The sequence below is a fragment of the Corvus moneduloides genome, chromosome 4, assembly GCF_009650955.1.
Source record: "Corvus moneduloides isolate bCorMon1 chromosome 4, bCorMon1.pri, whole genome shotgun sequence".
In the NCBI taxonomy this organism is placed as follows: Eukaryota; Metazoa; Chordata; class Aves; order Passeriformes; family Corvidae; genus Corvus; species Corvus moneduloides.
This window is the reverse complement of record NC_045479.1, coordinates 68,007,055-68,027,322: the sequence shown is the minus strand read 5'-3', so window position 1 is coordinate 68,027,322 and position 20,268 is coordinate 68,007,055. Positions and strand designations below refer to the sequence as shown.

Sequence of the window (20,268 nt, the reverse complement as noted above, 5' to 3'; positions counted from 1 at the left end):
TTTTCTGTACCCATGGACTGACACATGAGTGTGTGCTCACTCTGCTCCCACTGGGTGAGCATGAGAGGAGCAGGAAGAGGCCCCTGCTGACCCTTATGCTGGGAAAAAAAAGAAAAAAGTATCTGCATTTACCCCTCGTTATCCTGAAGTTGTCTGGGCCCTCATGGAGCACCACTACCTGCCTTCTGATAGTGCTGCCCTGCCATGTCTACCAGAACTCCTTCCTAAACCAAGCCATTCACACAGAGCCAACAAGGGTCCGGGTGCTTATGGTGGGACTGAAATGTTAAACAGCATGCTCATTTATTTATGACTTCTTCAGCCTACAGTAACTACAAGCAATAATTGGATTGTGCTCAGCATAGCCAGATTGATTTGCTACTTAATAATAAAACCAGGTCCTCTGTTGATAATGGCATCCCTAGAAACGAGGAGGTCGGGTGAAAAATGCATTCAAGGCGCAATGCTAATGCTGAAAACTCACGTGGCTCTGGGTGCAGAGCAGGATCTCTGCCAGATGCAAATGTTGTACTGGTGACTGATAAAACATGCACTTTGTGGCCTCCTGTGCCTTTAATGGAATATTTACCACCTTTGGTAGGGCTGTTATTTAGTGTTTCCACAAAGGACAGCAGACACAGCTGTATTTTTCCATAGTTTTCTGAAGGTTGTGGCTAACCCCCAGTGTAATCTGCAGTGGCCTCTGGTTGCCTCCAAGGAAAAAGTGGTATTTAGACTGAATTACAGAGCAGCACCAGGGAGCTGGCCTGCCCAAATCCCTGTCTTCATCTGAAACAGAGCCTGAAGTTACATAAACATGACAAACCCAGTCCCCTGTGTATGGGTATCCATACAGACAGGGCTGTTTCTCCAGTGCTGCTCCTTGTGACCCACTGGCAGCTTGGGAGATGGAATGGGAGCAGGTGGCTTGTGCCTCATTGCTCCCTTCTTCAACCAAGTGCCCTGGTACTACTGGCAGCAGCTGAAGGACCATAATTATGGCTTCAGCATCACTAAGGGGTGTTTGAGGATGCCAGCCCACTCTGGAGGCATAAACATAACCCAGCTTTCTGTGGGCTTTGCCTTTTTTGAGCAACCATGATGCTCTGACTTGTTCCTCAGCTTGTAGCTGTGGGAAGCACTGGGTACCCAAAGCCACCCGAGGCTTCCTGGGAAATGATACCCCCAAGGATGGCTGCAAAAAAAAAATCACTGCAAAAAGTGCTTTTGCTGCTGCTTTGCATCCGGCATTGGCCAGGCAGGAGGAGCTGGCCCTGCATTTTGGGTGCTAGGTGGAAACAGAAAATGCTGGTGAATGGGCACATTTCTCCCTGTGCTACAGTATTCAGACCTTTTGCAGGACCCTGATGAAATCACAGGATCACAGAACTCAATGACGTTAAAAAAGCCTCTGAGATCAAGTCCAACCTATGACCAAATCCCACCTTGTCAACCAGACCACGACACTGGGTGCTACGTCCAGGCTTTCCTTAAACACTTCCAAGGATGGTGACTCCGCCCCCTCACTGTCTGACCACCCTTTCTGTGGAGAAATTCTTCCTAATGTCCAACCTGAACCTCCCCTAGCACAGCTTAAAACCATTTCCTCTCCTCCTCACTTGTTGCCTGGGAGAAGAGTCCAACCCCCACCTGGCTGCAGACTCCTTTCAGGTAGTTATAGAGAGTGATAAGATCACCCCTGAGCCTCCTTTTCTCCAGGATAAGAGATTGCAATGTACTAAAATAAAAATACAACTCCCATCTAGGCAGTGACCCATACTGAGCCTGCTGTTGTGCTCAGTATGGCAGATGCAAGGTGCTGTCAGCAGAAAGTCTGTCAAAATCAGTTTGCAACAGCATGAATTTAGAGAATGTTTTCATTTCTCTTCCTGTAGTCTCTAGTAATTTTTTATCTAGTCTTATTATTATTATATAATTATGATTTTTAATTATTGAAAGCTTGATGAGCTAGAAGTGATTAAAGCAAGATTCTGCTGAATATGGTAGATTTTGATTGGGAAATCAGGCCTGAATGTCCACACGTCTAAACATGCTGCCACATCTCACGTAAAGCGTTTGGTGCCTAATGTTGCCCTGGTGCAGTGCTGACAGACCTTGTCCCAAATGTCACCTTTAGGCACACAGATATCTTGGCTAAGCTCAAATTGAGACTCAGGGTTGCATTAACTTGAGGCAACTCATTTGGGGTGATGTGCAAGTAAATGCTGAATCCCAGGCGCTGAGAGACCAACCCCACTTTTCTGAAGTGTTTGAATCGGCTTTTTGGACTTGTATCTCCATTCCTGGCACAACAAGGACCATCCTGATTCAGAACACACCTTTCCCTCTTTGAACATGCACACAGAATAAAACCAAAGGTTGCTGCAAGAAGGTTGGAAGTTTGCTTGTTTTAAGGACTCTTCCCTGTACACATGCATAGGTTTATGCGCAAAATTGATGTATAGTTGTTGCTCTAGTGATGGATGTATTTCAGTGAGAACTAGGGCTAGTGGGTGACTGTGCTGAAGGAATTTTGAAGGCAATCCTGAAGGTGCTGTGCATTATGTACCATCACCGTTTAATAAGACTTTATGCATCCAGCAGGACTAGAGTTACCCAGCTGCAACAGACTGTGTTTGGGGTATTTGAAGCTGTGGGACTGCTGTCCCACATCCCCATGCTGGTTATCCTCAGTACTGAAGGAACAAGGGAGAAACCCCTGAGAGAAAAACTCCAGATTATTCACTGAATGACAGCATGTCACCAAATAAAAAAAGAAAGCATGAAAAGCAGGTCATGGCTGTCATCCCCAGCGCGAATCCCTTCTGATGCTGACAGCCCTCGTTTCACGATTTGTGCAGCTGCTTCCCTTTCCTTGTGGGATAATTAACAGCCAGGCTAGGTGACGTCTGACCAGGATCTCTGCCCCAGGGTCACCCACACTGGGTCACAGATGTCCTGCCTGGGCTGGAGGAGGAGGACCCAGCCCTGGGGAAGGGTCTCCAGATGATGCAGGGGTCTCCTGTCATGCACCAACTTTCCCCTGCTTTATTGGCCAGCGTGGAAGGAGATAGGGACATCAGGCAAAAAACTATCCCAGTGTTAATAAAACAGGTAAAGCCTTGTATCTTGATGTCCATGGCTATGAATTATGTGCATTTAAACCAGCCCTACCACTCAATCTCTGATTTTGAGGGATTTAAAGCCAGGCCTAACTCATGACATGACTGTACATCGTAGAGGAGAAAGGTCTTTTGAAGCAACCTTGAGCTCAGTGGGACCTTCTTGAACAGCTATCTTACCTCATATTTCATCTTCACTCTTGGAAACGTGTCACCCTTGCTCTGAAATCAGACTCATGTTCTGCACAAATCAGGTTCTTCCATGGGAAGTGAGGTGAACTAAATAAGTCTAATCTGCTTTTGTCACTGGTACCACTAACGAGCCCATTGCTGTGAGAATGGACACAGCCCTTTCCTGGTCAGCAGACACATTTAATGCTGTCTGCATGACCACCCCCTGAGCAGAGGGACTGCTTTGTTAAATTGAAAAGATGTAATGAAAGTAGTACTTTGGCAGAGAAAGTACTCATGACAAAATGCCCTGGAAATTTATGTTTTGCTAAAAGTCATATTGGTTGTGAAAAAGTGGGAAAATTCACGACAATTTATTTTGACTTCCCCTACCAAAAAAAAAAAGGCTTTAATTTGCAATTTTTTTTTAAACCTTAAAAAACCATGTAATATAAATACTGTCGCAGTCAATATATTTCAATTTTTCCAAACACTGGGTTGTGAATTTTAAAATCTGGAATGTCTTATCAGGCAGGGCCCTGGACTAAAACAAGGCATGGATCCCTTAGAGAATGAGAAGTTAATTTCTTCCATAACCTCTTTCCATGGCCTAGTCTCATGAGGGTCAGACGTGTTTTGGGAAGACAGTGCTGCCATAGCTGTGTTTTTCTATTCTCAATTACAAACCATCTTGGCCTCGGGGTGATGCACATCTTCCCCACACACCTCCACCACTGACTGCCCAGCATGGGGCAGCTGGGTGATAGAAACTCACAAAGGCTGAGCCAACACCAGTTTTATTCTGCAGATTTGAGTATTTTGAAATATCTCTTATTTTACACATGCTCCCATGGTCTGGGCACACTATGCATTCTTACATTTTATAAGAATATATAAGAATAATACATTCTTGTTATTTATATAGGAGACAAACTTAAGCTCTCAGCTCCAGGGCTTGATTTTTCAGCTCAGGTAGCAAATGCTGAGGATGATGGATCCAGCACCAGGCACTGGCTGTGTTGATGGCTGTCACGACAGGGGTGCCAGCTGCATCATTACGGTACCCTCTGGCAGCACATCAGCAGCTGCAGGAGTGTACAGGATTAGTAATAAATCAAACACATCCTGTGGACGTTGTTGCAGGATATGATTAATTTCCACGTATGCCAATAGCACAGTGAGCCAGCTCCTCCGTTACTATAAAGCTGCCTAATTCTGGACTCTGGGATTTGGCTTGGTGTTCGCTCATTTGAGACTCACAGCCAGTTTGCCCATATCAGCACGTATTATATTGGCTTCTCTGTTGAAGGTCAGATCCTGGTAAAATCTGCAATTTACAGCAAAGGAAGTTTGCCTTGAAGCAATGGACAGAGATTAATGAGAGTTGATTTGCATGCAACTGCATTCCAGAAAAACATATACCATTAGTACATCGTGGGGAAAGGGAGCTCACATGGGTCAAAGCAACGAATCCAAGAGCCGGAAGAGACCACAGTGGACAAAGCCACTATACAAATGCACAGACAGAAGTAAATGACACTGGATTTTCAACACCTGTTGCCACATGCCAGGGAAAATCATTATGCAATAGAGACTCCTCCACTTCTGCTCCTCACCCTGCTGCCTAAAAGCCCATGTAACCCTCTGCCTGTGGAAGCAGCCAACCTGACCCAGCTCTCCGTCAGCCTGGTATAAATCAGCAATGAAGTTGCTGTCATAATTCACATTTACCCTTGTACAAACATGGACAGAATTCAGCCTGTTAATATTTCTGCATTTATCATCCCTCCATCCTATCTCCACACTGACTGCAGGCCTGTAAGGGGAATGGGGCTGGTGCAGCCTATTGTAGCTGAAACATCCTGGGTAGGGGGGAAGATCCTAATATCCATCTGCAGAATGGCTGAATGAAGTCAAGAGGGAAAGAGACACTCCTGGAGATCTGTGGGGTGGAAAACCTATTGTTTGGGGTGCAACTCAATTCAGACTGTTTTCCTGGTGCTTGGGTTGTAATGACATGATTATGTCCCCACTGAATTGTTGGCCTTTACAGTGTTTGGATTTCCTGGTGACTCCATTGTGAAGGGCCCCATTCACTCAGGAGTGTTTACCCAGCTGCAGGAGCTTCTCCAGAGCTGCTGTGCTCAGGAGCTGGACATAACACCATGGATTGTGGGAAAGAAAAAAACAATGAGCTCAATAAGAATAAAGCTAAGAAGAAATCTTGCTGGAAATGCTGTGTTTGCTATGGGATGGCCGTGTGCCTGAGAGGCCTCATTCCATGGGTGCTCTTGCTGGGATCAGTGCACTCAGGGGCTCTACACTACCTTTTCAGGAAAAAGTCATCTTGATGGCCCCAAAAAATGTGCTATTGTTTTGCACTCCAGTGGTTTAGTAGATTTTAGCAACTGAAAGAAGGCAGCACTGGTGTTTGGGTTCCCATCCCAAACAGTCTTTAGTGAAAGTAAGGGAAGGGATGTCAGTTTAAGAAAATCATCTCAGGTTGCCTGGTGTGCAAGCAAGAGACTGCCTGTCAACTAGAAAAGCTTCTAGCTGAGGACCAGGAGAGGGCCTGAATACCCTCTCCCTGGAGAGCCTTTCCCTGGGTAAGAGGATGAAAAGGCTACCCCAACCTTAACACTAATCCCAACACTAACCCTGACCCTAACTCTAACCTTACACACGCTCCTATCCTGTCTGTTCACACAATGCAGAGAGCACAGGCCCAGCCCCACGGTAATTCCCACAAACATTTAAGGCAGCGTGTGTGCATTGCAAGCGCGTGGGGCCTGGCAGAGAGGTGCAGGGCTCTTGTGCTGCCTCTCACGAGCTGCAGGACAGCACCCCAGACACTGAGTCGCCTCTGCTCACTCACCCACACATGGAGACTGAGTGGAGCCTTTTAGTCCTCGCTCCAGAATGTGTGTGAAGGGACCTTAATGAGGAGAAGGAATCAAATTCTTTTAAGCACATCTGCTTGGATCGTGGGTAAATCTGTGGGCTGGAATATGGGGAAATTCCACAGAACTGGATTTCCTCTAGTTCACTTTGGTGTATGCAATCCCACCGCTGCCAAAATGTGACAAAATTTCCATCTCGTTGCTGGGCTTGTCTCAGATAGCTACAGAGAGAGAAACACTACCACTGTACAGTAACAGCTTTCTGTAAAAAGAGAGCAAGGGAGAGGAGCAGCAATAATAATAAAAAAGGGCAAAGATACACTCAGCCTCTAAGGCTTATAAAAAGCAGCTTAGCCTTCAATAACCAATTCTTTGAAAAGAAATTAATGGAAAAGGTTACAAGCCTGCTCTTGAGCAGAGCCTGTCACACCGCTCTTTCACATTGTTTCTACAAATGGAACAAGTTTGTGGCATTTCTTTTCGTTTCAGATGCCCTGAAATGCTGCATTACTCACTGGACCTTGCATTTTTCCATTCCCCGTTTGCACAATGCACTGAGGAATTCCTCGTGGGTGATTCAGTGGGAGATGCGTGCATAGCCCAACCTGCACACCCCACACAGCCAACAAAACAGCACCCGCTGCTGCCTCTGCTGGGACACAAGGAGCCCGGGCTGTCCAACCCCTGCTTTGCAAAAAAGAAACCATAAAAAGGAGGAAAAAACAGGCAGCTGCTGGAATGGTGCTGTCCCTCCACCCGGAGAAGGTGGGTGCATGGATTTGGCACGGTTGGGAAATCATATTAAGGGTGGGATGGGGAAACGAACCTTGAACATTGCAAATGTGGGGGTGCCCTTCTCATGCAGCCGGGCTCTGTCACTAGGTGGTACTGTGCATCACAGCTTCGTGCCTTCTCCTAACTCCTCACTCCTCTGTCCACTCCCTGGGTTAGATATCTTACTGGTAAATATCGTATTTTGAGAGAGGTAACCTGTTGCTCAAGTCCTCTCGTTGCTCCTCATTTGAAACACTTTTATGGCTGAATACAACTAAAGACTCAGCAAATACTTGAGGCTGGTGCCTGACTTGAGTTTCTGCTGTCAAACAGCACATATTTAAGGCTGCCTCGTGAAGCCATTTGGTGGTGGGTTGTAACACCTTTCAGCTACAGATGCTCAGGCTCATGAAAGGGAAGTAAAACCCAAAGAAACCAGGAATCGTTCTATGAAAACAGGGAAAGAAACAAGGTCTTTTTATTTTTCCTTTTCTTTTTTTTTTTTCTTTTCTTTTTTGGTAGCAAAACCCATTATCAGTCCTATCACTGCCTGGAAAAGGACAACAGAGATTTGTTGGATTTTCACTGTGCTCCTTTGGCTTCCTGGAAAAAAATCCAAGCTCAAGAGATTTGAAAGAATTTGGAAAAGGGAATTTTCTTGCTTGTGCAAGAAAGTCTGAGCAGCCCAGGGGCAGCAGGGTGACATAACACACCCACCCTTGCTTCCACACCAGGTCCTGCTGTACATGCTTGTTAATCCAGCTCTGCCTCCTGTTTTATGGTCTCAGCCCTGCACAGTGACTTTGCTCCTCTCAGCACATGGTGTGGAAGCTGTCCCTTGCATTTTCAGGATGAAGGTCCATGACTGGATTGACTGCATGAATTCGGTGCTGAATGATGGTGCTCTCTCTCATTAAGAGAAGGGTTTATTATGCACAGTGCAGCTTTTATAGCTTGCCTGAAGTTTCTTGTCAAGTGCCCTTTTATAAACTCAGATTGTGCCAAAGCAAGTCCGAACAACGGAGGAGGAAACACAGACCCACAGGCATCAAAGGTCTTGCAAGATCCCAAGATCCTACAGTGTCCCTGGCAGTGTTGGATGCAGAGCCCAGTGTCCTTGTCTCAGGCCAGGACAATGGATCCAAGGCAAATTTCTCCTTTTAAATTAATATTCCTATTCATGTTTTTCCTTCAAAAATGAAGCAGCTTATTCAGCACTTCCCAGCATTCAACTACCCCCCAAAAGCCTCTGCAGTCCAGAACAACTGCTGGTTTGAGATGCAGCTTTGTCCCAGTCTGACTCCAGATTCCACATGGCTCTTATGGTACTAATTTAAAACTCCCTTTATTTTTACAGCCATGAAAACTGTCAAATGATAGTGATTCTGCAGATTCCCCAAAGGGCCCAGCAAAATCCTTTCAGAGTATTTTTTTCTGAGTGTGTTTCATTTTGCAGGAAGAGTTTCTGGATATTTCAACATAAAAAGGGTGAGCATATTGATGGGATCAAAATGAGGTCAGTGACGACTAACAGAGGAGTCTTCTTCAAATAGCTGGTCCCGTGCTCCACAGCTGCTGTACTACAATGCTCAATCACTCAGCTGCTCTCACTCCTGGGGTGCACCATGGACTTGTGAAGCAGCACTTGGCATCCTGAGTGGCATTTGGGTTTTGCCTCAGAGGAGGTTAGAAGCAATGTCACCTGCAAGCACTTTAATTTGCTTATGAACAGGAGGTAGGGTGCAACTCCTGGCAGGAATAGGCAGAGCAGAAAAATACTGGAATGCAAGAGGAGAAACAGCAGATGGAAGGGAAGCAGGTCTGCATGAATCTGTAAGAGGCCATTACATGGCATTTCAGGGGTACTGCAGCTCTCCAAGGCCATAGGCTTGTCATCACTTTTGGTTTGTCACCCTGCCCTGGTCTCATACCTGCTACTCAACCCAACTGCACCAAAGAAAATAGTAGATGAGAATGAAAGAGGAACAGCACATCCCACAAAAAGATGCATGTGAGCAGAAGGATTTGGAGAAGACCTTTCCTTTGAAAAAACCTTTGGAGAAAATCCCAAGAGGCCATCCAAATATACTCATCCCTAAAACACAACAAACTTGTGAGACACAGGAGCAAATGCCCCACTGAGAAAACTCATGACTACTCTGTATTAATATCAGTTAATCTCTGGAGACCTGAAAGGTGTCTGGAGCCCTGTTAGAGGAGACGGGGATTCTTGAACGAGTTCCAGGATAATGAGATCCACTGAGAGTTGGGTTAGCAGAATGAAAAGGGATGCGGTAAACCCGTGGTTATCAGCTTTGACAGAAATTAGCTCTGCCAACCCTTGAGCATTCACAAACCATTTCAACACCATGCACGCTGTATTCCCTGCTGCACTTCCCAGGCCAGGTTTCATTTAGTTCCAGCCCTTCCAAGTCAGATGCAAGAGGGAGGGGAAGCTCTAATGGCTATCATGTCTTTCCCATCCACAGCTAATGGTTAAGACATTATCCATGTGTATTAATAAATGAGAGACACTGGCCTAGGCTGAAGGTGAAGTGGGTGGAAGATGGTCCTGGGCAATCCTAGACCTCTGCAAGGCAAATTCATCTCTCCTGGTCACCCTCAGGATCGTGACCTAATGACAGCACTGGTCTCCTGGTCACTATTGACAGCACTGGTGGGAGGGACTTTTTATGCATGAACGTTCTGCTTTATGTACAAACTCCAAGATGAGATGAATCACAGGAATGAATTTATGCTTCTTAAACCATCCATGGGTAAGTATGTGATTAGTTTTGTGTTTATACATTCTCCCACTCGAGATGGCAGTGGGTTATTCCTTGGAGCCAGGACCCAAGGCCTAATCCCTTGTGGTTGGTTTTGTGTTCACATGGCTTATCCCTGTGACACGACTCCTTTGCAAAACCAATGGCAGCACTTGAACCTGGGGCTTTCACATCAAGGCCACCCACCCAAGCCCTTACAACCCAGAGCTGTAAGCCAGTGCATGGACAGCATCTCCAGGCTGTGCTGACTCTGAAGCCTTTTGCTGAGGCTGGGTAATGAAGGCCATAGATGGGAATGACTTTGGGCAGGATGTCCCTGCACAAAGGGCTCCTCACCCATGCCAGGACATCCAGGCACCGCGGTGCACGATAACATGAAGGAAAATCCTCGGGGTGCAGCCCCCTCCCAGGTTGCACAGACGATGGCTGTTTACACTGGCTCTTTCACAGGAATTCAGGATCTCAGTTCTGTGCTATATTTAGGCTGCAAAACTACTGATATTTTTTTGGTTGTTGGCCTTTGACACACAAGTGTATTTTCTGAGAGGAAAAATTTCAGCTCTTGACTAAGTGGTGGGAAAATACAACCCCCAGAAATGTTAAATTTTCTAAAACTGGAGCCAGGAGTTAGGAGCTGACAAGGGGAGTTTACATTATAAATACAGTCTGTTGGCTGAGCCAAATGTTTAAGGCAGCCTGGTGTCAGAGACCCAGGGCCTGGGCTAGCAGGACTCAGCTGGCTCCTGACACTTGGGACATCCTGATTATTTACATTTCAGCTTTTACCATAAGAGGAAGGAGAGCTGTTAAGAGCTGATTATCATGGGATGAAGAGGAAAGAAGTTGAAACTGGGACACAGTCCGTTACTGAAACATGTTGTCTGCAAAGCAACAGCTTGTGTTTAGGAAAAAAGAAGTAAAAATGTCCCACTTCCAGATTCCTGGTCTGAGTGTGTTGCAGGACTGGGATCCAAGGGGAAAAGATTTCCGTGAAAACGGCTTGAATGAAAGAATCCCTTTGTAGGAGGTTATGACTGATAAATCACAAGAATGTTTGTGATATGATATAATAGTGGCAATTAAAAGACATTTCAGATGACGAATGCCTGAGAATATGCGATGTAGTGAACTTCCCAGAACCTCTCTTTTCTGAGATGAACACTGGCTCTATTCTCACTTTAATTAGAAATTACCCAACTCCTGTGCTGCTTATTCCCCTTCCTCCTTCGCTACCTCCTCATCCCAGTGGCTGCTCTGATATAATTTGTCTGGCACAAACTGTTTCTCATTTGCAGCCTGGTTTTGCATAACCCCTGATTGATCACCTGAGGTTTTGCAAAGCCCAGCTCAGCCTTTAGCCCTGACGATACTCAAAGTTGTTGTCTCAGCTGTGGCTGTGCACATGAGGACCTGCATGAATCTAGGCTCCCGTGGCTGTGGGGCTCTAAAGAATATTAAAAAAAAACATTTGAAAAAAGCAGAGGTCAACCCAAGTACAGCAACTTACAGTAACATAAGGATTCCCAGCCCTCAATCAAGTCTCTTCATCATCAGCTACCTCTTTACTGGCACGGAAGTGACTGTACAAATGTGTTAAGCCCCAGAACACAGAGGGGTTGAGATCAGGCCTCATGGAAGCAGGGCAAAGCAGGTTTGCAATGACTGTAAACCCCACTTTCCTGCCCTCCTGGAGCTTTATGAGAGCCCCTCAAGTCCCAGGGTTCAGCAGCTCCAGCAGCATAGTGACCAGTGAAGCTGGTGAGTAACTGCACACGATGGGGCTTGCAAGTTATGCAATGCTACAGACATGGGGTGACTCCTGCCAGGTGCTGGACAGACACTAATCCCCATTGGGGGGCAGATGGAAGTTCAGAGCATGCAGGAATTTGACCTTGGATAACTTTTTGTAGTTGAGACTTAGCACTGGCTGCCATGCAGAGCTCTTCTCCAGGAGCAGGGGATAGGACTGGGCTAAAACTATGCTTTGTCAGCTGTTTTGGAGTCTCAGTGGACTCACATGGTTAAAAAAAAGTTTCCTGGACTGAAAGGAGAGGAAGAAAAAAGGCAGGGTTTGAAATCCTGTAACAATTTCCCTCCAGCTTGGGCTCATAAGCTTCCAGTTTAGGAAAACAATGACCCTTCTCTGCTGTGAGCTCATGAACACATGCAATCATAGGAGATTTAAGTGAATAGTCTTATAGATGAATCAAAAGGAGTGGACACTAGAAATTTAAACTTTATATTTAAACTTAAGAAGTAATTAATGTGAAAATGTTGCCTGTAGCCACTTGCAGGTGTCAGAGGTGCACAGGGTTTTTATCCTCCTCAATCCAACCTGGGAGGGACAGAGGGAACGGAGGAGATGCAAGCCATCCCTCAACTTCAGTGCCTTCTGGTACTTGCACTTGGATGGCCTTCAGAGCCTTTGTTCTGTTTTTTTTCACTATTACAAAAGAGTCATCTTTCAAGTGCCTAATTTAGCCTGTTTTGTCCCTGAAACTCCCATTCCAAAGAGCTCCTGTTTTTCTCTAAACAACTGGATGCTGTTGGTTGGGTGTGAAGAGAGTTTCTGCAAGAGCACAGATGATTCATGGCAGCATCTTGGATGCAGCTGCAAACACAGACAGGGCAGGATTGGCTCAGTGGCACCAGTCAGCTCCACCTTTGCTCCAGGAGAACATCTGAGAGAAATGGCATCCATTGCACAAGGACTTTGGTGGCGCCTCAAAGGCATGTTACAACAGTGAAGGAAAAAGCATTTTTTCCCCATGATCATGTTCTTTTATGCAAGAGAAGAAACACATGGGAGCCTGATGGGACTGGACCTGTTCTGGGGCTACTGTGAGCCATGTATTCAAGACGGATTTCTCTTTGAGGGGGAAGGGGTTGAACCAAACAAAAATGCTCCAGGCAAAACTCCCTGCTGTTTTCAATTACTTTAGAGGATTGAAGCGTTCACAAATGTCTCTCTGGGGAAGCAAAGCTCTTTACCAAAAGCAGGTTCCTGGGAGCCTGTCCCAGTACAGAGCATGTTGTGTTAACTCCAGAAGCTGAAGCTTGATGACTCAAACAGGACTGCTGGGCACTGTCCTGACAGTCGCTGACTTTCCTGCAGGTTTCCAGAATCTTCCACCCAGGCCTTGGATGACATATATTTAGTCAGAACAACATAAATGAGCTCTAGACCACAGGACTGTGGGTGTTTAATACTCGAGCATGCAGTTGGGTTTATCAGTCTCAGCTCTTTCTGGTCTCCGCACAAAGGGCTTGGCACCGCCAGGGAATGACTTCCACAAGACACCTATCTTGGAAGGAACCAGCATGGATGTATTGCCTAATTTTTGATAACTAAAGGAATACAAGATGCATCCCATTTCATGATTCTAGACACTGAGCAGAAAATAGCTAAGACTAGGAAGAAGCAGTTCAGACCTGGCTTCTGTAAACCTGGGGGATCAAAAAGTACTTCCCTTGCCTTGCTGCGAGACGCATTCCTGTTATAAGTAGGGTGAACTGCTGGAGGCTGTCTCAGCTGAGACAGATTGTATTCCCTGTGGAGAGCACAGTTTTTATCCCTTGCAGACTAAAGCAAAGATGGGACAGGAGCGCCCAAGTCACTGGTGGTGGACTTCAAGAGAGCTTGGCTTTGGGACAGACTCAAATCCACCCTGTCTAGGAACAACTCAGCATTGCTTGTGCCTGCTCAAGCTGGCGGCCTCTATAAGCTGCTCTGGCAATCCTAACCCATTTATTAGTGGAGTGGCTTTAACACTGTGAAAGACTTTGCCCATGTTCACAACTGGGGCACCCAGACTCCTCTCTCATGAACAGCCTAGAACTGCAGGTTGAGTGTTTCTCACAGGGAGGCAGGTTGGAAAAATTCACAGAGGAGCAAAACAGCACCAAGAACACCTCCTCTTTTAAGAGGCTGCTCTATTTATTGAACAAAGAAAAGTTCAGTCATGAGACTTGACCACTCAGTCTCCTCTTACCATCCCTAAAAGTTCACGTGAAGACAAATAGGAGGGTCAATGATGGTTTAAGGTCCCCCTCATTTTCTAGCAGCCCTGGACAAGCTTCAGCCCATGGGAAATACCAGAGTGTTGTGTTTGCTAATAATGAGTGAGCACAAGCCCCAGCCTGGTGCAGCTCCATGTTAGCTTTAACAGGAAGGCAGCACAGCAATTCCTGAGGTGGCTTAATGGCCCAGGTTCAGCCATTGCCCAGCACACTTCTGGAGCTTCTCCCTGTCCTCCAGGAAAGCCCTGTGCCTCTTGTCCTGTCCCACAGCTGCCTTGGGACAGTGGAATTGAAGATGAGCCCCCACAAGCTATGGAGGGGAGTAGGTGTTCATACAGGAGGCAAAAGGGTTTTTGCCCCTCCACTGACATCAGTGCTCCCAGGGGCTATGGTGGGGCTGGTGGCAGTGGCACAGATCCTACCAGATTGTCCCAGCCCTTCTCAGCCCCACAAAGGCAAGAGGAGTCTCTATCAAATGCTGGAGGCAACTTTACAGTGTGCTATAAAAATACCGGGGGGTGGGAACTTAGTGAGTGCTTCTTGTGCTTTCTCCATGGACAACTTGAATGGAAATGGCTTGAGGTTTCCCCACAGGCTCATTTTTTCTTTTTTCTGTTTGTTGGATATGGTTTCTGGCAAAAAAGAATTTTTAGCATTTGCATTTTCTCTCCCCTCTTCTCGCTGTCTAACTCTCTTTGCTTCTGTAATGAAGATGGGGTGTGAAACTCTGCAAGCCAAAAGTTCCCGAGCTGCTTTTGGAAACATGTGAGGCTCATTATCCCTTTCTGCAGCTGTGGGTGGATGATTATTTTTCCCTCTTTTTTTTGGTGTGATTTTTATTAGTTGTTGTTGGTTTGGGTGTTTTTGTTGTTTGTTTGTTTGTTTGTTTTCCCAAGAGAAGCAGTTTAAATCTCATAAATGCTTGAATATGTAGCAATAAAGTTTGAGAAGTCTCCAGGGCAGCTCCAGAGACTGTAGACTAGATCAGCAAAGAGTGCTGGGGAAAAGAAATCATAGTTGCTTCCCCACAAAAGTGGGAATTAGGCAGACTGCAAGCCTAGGGCCTGAAGCCTCCTGAACCCCAGCTGTAGCAGGGCATCACAATGTTCTGAGAACAGAGCAGTGGCCAGAAAAGAGGCCTTCGAGCCCAGCTCCATGGGGGCACCTGTGCCCATATCAACCATTGTCCTTATGAGCAGAAAGTCAACAGCCCCACTGAAAACCCTTTTGCCCAGCACCAGAAGAGAAAGGATCTGGGTTTGCTGTCTTTACGGGAGTCAGAAACAGCTCCAGCTACAACCTGAGACTTGAATAAGGTCCTGTTCTCTTTACTTTAGTTAGTTAACTAAAGTGAATTTTGTTGGCTCTTTTCCCCTGCCCACCCAACACTCCCACATGCCTAATCCCCCATTTCCTCAGCCTTCATCGTGCTGGAGCTGACTAGATTAATGGGAAATGTTAATATGTCAGGCCTGGAAGGAAAGCAAAGAGCTGGTTGTGTTTGAATTCCACATTAATCTACTTGGTGATGAAGCGATAAATCAAAACCTGGAAATTTTGCCAATCTGAAATGATGTGTTTAACATTTCAGCCCTTTCCTTCCTCCCCCTTGCCCAACATTGCTTTGCACAGCCTTTTACAGCAGCAGGGCAGACGTGCAAAATGCTGCTTTTGCTCCTGAATCTTTAATTGTGCTTGAACATAGTAAGATGTCTTTGAGGCAAGCAGGGTGAAGAATGATGCTGAAACAAGAATGGAATTCCCAAACTGTTCCTTTTTGGGGAGGAAGACCATGTTTCCTCATACGGGTGTGGGGATGTGGGGATGTCTCAGAGTCCACTATGAAGTGGAAACAGTCTGTCCCTTTTTTGATGCACTACCCAGCAGGGTGCCAGCAAAACACCAGGTGAATGGGGGAGAAACCCCAAAGCCCTCCAGGTTAACTCCCAGTGCCCATGGCAGCTGGGGGGAAAAAACCTAGCACCCCATTGCCAGCAGCGGGAATGCTGTGGGAAACACACCTGAGGTGCATTCTTCTCAGTGAAAATTATAGGATCTGGAAAGTAGAATCACAGAATGGTTTGGGTTGGAAGGAAGCTCAAAGATCCTCTAGTTCCAATCCCCACTGCCATGGGGAGGGACACATCCCAGTAGACCAGGTTGCTCTGAGTCCCATCCAGCCTGGCCTTGAACACTTCCATGGATGGGGCATCCACAGCTTTTCTGGGCAATCTGTTCCCCTGCCTCACTGCCCTAGTGAAGAATTAGTTCCCTATATCCGACAATTTCTTCCTAATAGCCAAAATTACACTTTTTGCTAAAATATAGAATATTCCATGAATTCACATCTTCCAGCACAGCAAAAGCTCTTTCCACTTCCTCATTTTAGATTAACACCCAGCCCCTAAATTTTACAGCACACCTCCTTCCTTAATCCTATTGCCTGTAGTTGAACATTTGGGGAGCAATGAGGTACTGCAGACAATTCTGCACTTGTGCCTATAACCTGAAATGAGTAATTTCATCTGATTGTGCCTTGGCTTCTATAGCAGTAAAATTACTTAACTGTTTTTCCAAGCACTTGGTGGATAAGAAGCAGTGTGAGAAAAGTACACAGCACTACTGTCTACAGAGAGTGAGGAATTAAATGTCTGTGAGTGGTATCTATCCTTGAGAGATGGCTCTGCATCCAGTGGTCTGCCTCTGACTTGGTAGGAGCAGTTGGTGGGAATTTAAACAGTCAAGACAAATAAACACGTTTTTACTGTAGATGTAGGTCCTGCACTGCCTAATGTTCTTTGACATTGCACAGGCATAGCCGGGGAACTAAAACATTTGTTGATGGATTTGGAGATTAAATAAATAGTGAATTATCTTCAGGATGTTAAAATGCAGAACTGACTGCCTATCCCATAATAATAAGCCAGCCCACCCCCAGTACTTCTTGAAATGTGAGTATTTCTGCAAAAGCAGGCAGTGTGTTAGTTCACAGGGCCATTTGTTTAGTAGGTCAGAGCAGTCAGACATCTGGGCATTGGTAAAAATACATCCGACAGCTCGGTGACATCTTGCACAACTGACTGTCTGAGAGCCCCGACTGGAAGTTTATTATTTGTTAATCTCCTTTTTCAAATGAATTCCGATCATGCAGTCAGAAAACCACATGGTGGATCACAAAAAACACAATTAAAACATAACAAGCATTAACTACAATTAAAATATAGCAACTGGTGAATATTATCCCCACTGAAAACAGACCAAGGCAAAGAGGTTTGTTTCAGGCTAGGCAGACAAATGTGTCCCTGGGAATCACAGCAGACTTGGGGAAGGATTTGTTTGCCGGGAAAGAAATGCAGCTGGAGACAGATGATGGTACCTTCAGGGTACCCAAAGCCTCCAGTTCTCAGTACTGCTCAGAGGGCCTGAGTACCAAAGCATTGCTTACAGACAGTGAAAAATGGAGTCACTCAGCATTCCTGAGACAATTCCAGTCTGGAGACCAAGAATGAGGGAACAAATTTTTGATTGTTGTAACCTATTTTATAACGACTGCTGCTCAGAGTGCAGCTTGAGCAAGTCCAAGCTTCCAGTTGCTGTGTCAGATTGGATTTGAAGATTGAAGTGTTTCAGATTCCACTCTGATCACTGCAGCCAGCATCACCCCACAACTGTTATTCCATCTATCTCTGCTAATGCATTGGTGCTGATTTTCTGAGAGCAAAGAAAGCAAAGTCTCTCTAATCACACATAACGGAATTACACTGATTATGTTGATGCCTGGAACTTGGTTTTTTTCCAAGAACCCACTGTCTCTTGTATTGGCAGTAAATCTGGACTGTACTCTCTGTACAGTTTTATCTTAGATTTTACATATTTTGTAGATGGGAGAGTAGAAGGCAACTGGGAAGTTTTGGAATGTTTGTATGGTGGAGACAAAAGACTAGGGCAAGGATACAAAAAAAAAAAATCTGAGTCAGAGCGATACCTGAGCAACCATGATCTTTGCTGGTGGAGGAGCTGAGTTTTCCCCAGTGGTCTGTGCCCAGCAGTGTGGGTCATGCTCAGGCAGAACCTGGCTGTGTGCTACTTTGCTCTGCTACCCCCAACTCTCTGTCAGCAAATGGCACCAGAGGCACAGATGCACTGAGATGTGATTAACTCAAAGAAAAACACAAAACATACTTTTCAGAGTATGAAAAAGCTTGGCTTAATTATAGAAAATTGACTAATAGTTCTTTTTAATGTTTCTTCTTAGGATTTTTCTGGTTCTGGTACCAGGCAGAAGTCCTACATTGATCTGCTTTGCTCTCAAGGTGCAGTAGCAACAGGGATTAATATATAGTTACAACAAAAACTAGCATTGTTAAGAGCTTATTTTCTCATCTAAATAATCAGCAGTGGAAGAAGTTTCTGTCTCTGGGAAGTGATTAAACTGTCAGGCTTTCTGTCCAAGCAATATTCTACTAAAATACCCTGCCAGCATTTAAATTGGAGGATGCTGGCTACTGGAGGAAATGCTTTTAGGATTAATATGCATAAGTGTAGAGTTAGCTATCAGCTCATGCTGGCTGCTAATAACACTGCTGCTGCTGGAACTCTGCAGTGATGAGCTATGAGATGCCTTTCCCGACAAACCTCCACCCAGCAGCAATTCTCCTGGTACCTGACCCAGCATTTGAGATCCTCTCCAAAGAATTGCAAGCTCATGGACGCTGACAAATAAAGTGACGTGGTTTTACTGAGCTTTTGCAGATGTTCACAGATTCTGTCTGAGAAACAAACAACTATTCAAGTCCCTCCTGCCCTGTGAGGGTCTTTCAGGCTGCATTAATGCCTTTTTGGGTGGGAAGGGAGGCACCTTTGCTGGTCCCATCTCACTGGGGACTCTGGCAAAGAGGATAAACATGCCAGGATCATGATATAATGCCATGGGGGCCGGTTCAAGGCCGTGCATTTTGCAAAGGAAAAAGTGCACTTGTGGATGTGCTCAGTGTTCACAGCAACCTAAATCTGCTGAAAGAACACCAATCTTGGGAGTCTTCACAGGCAGTGGCATTCCCTGATGCATGGTGCATGGGCTGGAGTACATTATCTGTAATCAGAATCTGGACACATCTGTAAACCAAGTCCTTAGTTTTTGAGGATGATTTTATGCAGGTGGAGGGTAAAAATGAGGTTCAGCATTGAGCCCTCTTGCTTCCTCCTCCCCTTTCTCAGGCCCATGCGAGCTGATTGGCTTCAGGTTCAGGGTCCTAAAACAACCTGCAGAGTGAGGGTGGGGCAGCCCCACACCATAGGCAGCCTCTGCACAGACTGACCTGTGGGTTCACCCCAGCCAAGAGCCAGCACAGCCCAGGGAGGGCAGCATGGTTCACTTGGAGCCATCACAGTGGTACCTCTCAGTGGGGTTTCAAAGTCAAGCCCTGGGCTATGGGTTTGTGTTACTGGCTGTGGGCATCTTCTGGAACAAACAAATACTTAAAATAAAAATGCTGCCCATGCCTGCTGAACTCCAAGGACTATAAAATCTATTCCTGAAGTCTGCTGAAACCAGAGCATGATTTGAAGCTGGTTCAAAGTTTGCTGAAATTACTAAGAGCCCTGCCCTGGTCTCCCTCAAACCAACACACGCAATTTCTACAGGCTTTTAATCTGTTGCCTTCTGTATGACTTGGCTTCACATATGGAGACTTCCACAGCACAGGAAAAACAAAATACCAAGTAAATGGGAGTAACAGAAAATGCCTTTTCCAAATGCAAATACCAGTCACTCCAGTGTCTGGCATTAGACAAATCTGTGGAGATGATAAATATTGTAATGGGCTTGTCCCCACAGCAGAATAAATGTCTAGCCTCAATTGTCTAAAGCTGATAAAAAAAGCAGACAGGCTGGTTGGTTTACAGTGTCATTGCAACCTGGACTCACCTATGGACTGGAATGAGTTGCTTTTCAAAGTGACATTCCGTTCTAGCTCCTTCTGTGATGTTCAGTTTATTTAACCCAGTTTAATCAATCTCAAAAATACACACAGTTTATTAGAGCTGTGTCACTATACCTCAAGCTGCAAGCAGTTAGTGTAACTCTACAGAGAAGCCAGTCATCCAAGCCCCAAAGCTCTCTATACCACATAAACCATACATCAAGCAAACCAGAAATTTTAGGCAATCAGATGCCTGGGACTTTGCAAGACGAAGCAGTCAAAAGGCATTGCACAAGTCACTTAGGGATTAGTGCTACTACAGTTTAAAACCCTTTGCAAATGCCCATTTTCCACAGATTAGCTGCCTTTAGGCATCCTTTCCTCTGGGTAGATTATAAATTATTCCTGTGCAGCTGTAGGGACAGCCTGAGGATGCAGAAAAGCTAAGGTTGTACTTATGAGTATAAAGCTCAAAGAAAGGGGATACAGAAGATTGAACCTTAATTTGCTTCCACTTATTCCCCCCTGATCTGTGGGAAGGAGAGTTTGGACCTGTGTTCCACCACAGGAGACC

General features: G+C 45.6%; 1 protein-coding gene across 8 annotated transcripts in view; it reads right to left on the bottom strand.

The window, feature by feature from the left end:
* The window catches only part of FRMD4A (FERM domain containing 4A), a 358,272-nt gene that overhangs the window by 155,647 nt on the left and 182,357 nt on the right, over positions 1 to 20,268 (bottom strand). The window lies entirely within an intron of this gene.